Source organism: Podarcis liolepis, assembly GCF_965112155.1.
Source record: "Podarcis liolepis genome assembly, chromosome: W".
NCBI classification, from domain to species: domain Eukaryota; kingdom Metazoa; phylum Chordata; class Lepidosauria; order Squamata; family Lacertidae; genus Podarcis; species Podarcis liolepis.
This window is the reverse complement of record NC_139568.1, coordinates 35,929,015-35,931,612: the sequence shown is the minus strand read 5'-3', so window position 1 is coordinate 35,931,612 and position 2,598 is coordinate 35,929,015. Positions and strand designations below refer to the sequence as shown.

The 2,598-nt window shown below is 44.5% G+C and overlaps 1 pseudogene across 1 annotated transcript; it reads left to right on the top strand.

Annotated features, from left to right (window-relative positions):
- Positions 1-439: 439 nt before the first annotated feature.
- LOC310697792 (transmembrane protein 256 homolog) lies at positions 440-844 on the top strand (annotated as a pseudogene). The gene has a single exon. The product of its transcript is annotated as a transmembrane protein 256 homolog (transcript).
- Positions 845-2,598: the final 1,754 nt, after the last annotated feature.

Below are 2,598 nucleotides of genomic sequence, written 5' to 3'. Positions count from 1 at the left end.
TCAACACTTTCTTCATCCATCAATTTTACCCAAAATCACAAAAGTAATATTACAAAGCTTTCACAGTGCACGTTTACATATTCTGCATATACATCTATTCACTCTTCAAACAATGCATTTCCATTGAATTTGGCTTCAAAAACAACAACACATCAGGCTGGAAATATATAATGTTTTAAACCAATGTGTTTTTCCTCTTAAAAAAAGAAAATATATTACTTGGAAAGAAGCCCATAGTGCACTAATTCCCAAACAAGACACGGACATAAGGCAGGTGAAAAATTATAGGCCAATCTCGCTCCTAAATAATGATTACAAATTATTTGCCAGTATATTGGCCAATAGACTTAAAAATGTATTTGGAGAGGAGATTGGAAAGAACCAAACTGGATTTCTACCTGGTAGACAGATGAAGGACAATGTTAGAAATATAATTGATATGTCGGGCGCCGGGGCGTTTTTCTGACGGCTTGTTGCGCTGAGCGGGGCTGCAGCCGTCGGGGCGGCCGCCTACGGGGCTCACGATTTCCGTCGCAGCGACCGAGATGACGACTTGAAAGAGCTCTACGAGATGGCCAACAAATACCACTTCCTCCACAGCCTGGCCCTCCTGGCTGTGCCCCACTGCCGCTATCCCATGATGGCCGGCAGCATCCTGTCTCTGGGCATGGGGATGTTCTCTGGCGCCCTGTATTACCACGCCGTGACAGGGGACCCGATCCTGACCAAGGCAGCCCCGTATGGTGGTTCCCTCCTCATCCTCGGCTGGATCGCCATGGCCCCTTGACACCCCGTTCTGTCCCCATGTGGCCCCCATCTCCCAACGCCAGGGCAGCCCGCCCTGCCCCTCTGTTATGATTTCACCCTCCCTCCTCCCTTAGGCTAGCCAGAAGGGAGCCCTAGGAGAGGAGAGATTTCCAAATGTCAGAGTGGGATCCCTTGAGGTCTTTAGCCCGCCCCGAATGCGTCTCTATCCTGCATCTTGGAATTCCCCGAATGCCGAATCCCTTTTAAAAAAGCCAAGATCCTTCCCCCCCCCCCCAAAAAAAAAAATTGCAACCAGATTTGAGTTTGCGATGGAGGCTTGGAAATGCAATGTCTGATCGGTGCTTTTCAATTGCTGTTTTTTAACTTAATAAAAGATGAGAGTGATTTCACTTTTTAAAAAACCCACGCACCTTTTTTTCCTGTGAATAAATTTATTCCGTGGGGGGGGGGGAGAGAAAGAAATATAATTGATATAGTGGAATATCTGGACTCCAGGAGAGACAAACAAGCCGCCCTAATGTTTCTGGATGCTGAAAAAGAATTTGATAATGTGTCTTGGCATTTTATGAAAAGAAATTTAGAATTTATGGATATCGGTGAAAAACGTTTAAATGGTATTCGGGCTATTTATTCGGAACAATATGCTAAATTGATAGTTAATAATAACTTCACAGACAAAATTGAGATAACAAAGGGAACCAGACAGGGGTGCCCGCTATCGCCATTGTTATTTATAACAATACTAGAGGTCCTGTTGAGGAAAACAGAAGCAACAAAAGAAATAAAGGGGATTGGTGTAGGCTCAAAAGAATATAAGTATAAGGCCTTTGCCGACGACGTTGTCTTGAATTTAGAACAACCTATGTCCAGTGCAATAGAAGCTTTGAAAAAGATTGACGAGTATGGGCAATTAGCAGGCTTTAAGCTCAACAAAAATAGGACAAAAATATTAACTAAAAATTTGGACAGTAAAGAAATAGGAGAACTACAACAAAAGACAGGTATGTCGATAGAAAAAAAGGTAAAATACCTAGAGTCTGGCGCACATCTAAGAACATAAACCTCTTTAAAGACAACTATGAAAAGGTGTGGAATGAAGTGAAGAGAGATCAGGAGATATGGACTAGAATGAAATTATCAATGATGGGTAGAATCTCAACTATCAAAATGAACGTGTTCCTGAGACTGCTGTTTTGATTTCAGACAATTCCGGTTATCAGTGGAACAAAACAATTTAATGTATGGCAAAGAAGATTGTCTAAATTTATCTAGCAGGTTAAAAAGCCAAGAATTGAGTATAAAATATTGACAGATGCAAAAGAAAGAGGCGGTTTTTCCCTGCCAGATCTAAAAATTTACCACGAGGCGGCGTGTTTTTGTTGGTTGAGAGAATGGATAAGGTAAAAGGTAAAGGTACCCCTGCCCATACGGGCCAGTCTTGACAGACTCTAGGGTTGTGCGCTCATCTCACTCTAGAGGCCGGGAGCCAGCGCTGTCCGCAGACACTTCCGGGTCACGTGGCCAGCGTGACGAAGCTGCTCTGGTGAACCACCAGAGCAGCACACGGAAACGCTGTTTACCTTCCCGCTGTAAAGCGGTACCTATTTATCTACTTGCACTTAAGGGTGCTTTCGAACTGCTAGGTGGGCAGGAGCTGGGACCGAACGACGGGAGCTCACCCCGCCGCGGGGATTCGAACCGCCGACCATGCGATCGGCAAGTCCTAGGCACTGAGGTTTTACCCACAGAGCCACCCAGGATAACCTTAGATAATTCAGATATATTGGATTTGGAGGGATTTGACAACAGATTCGCGTGGCACGCCTACCT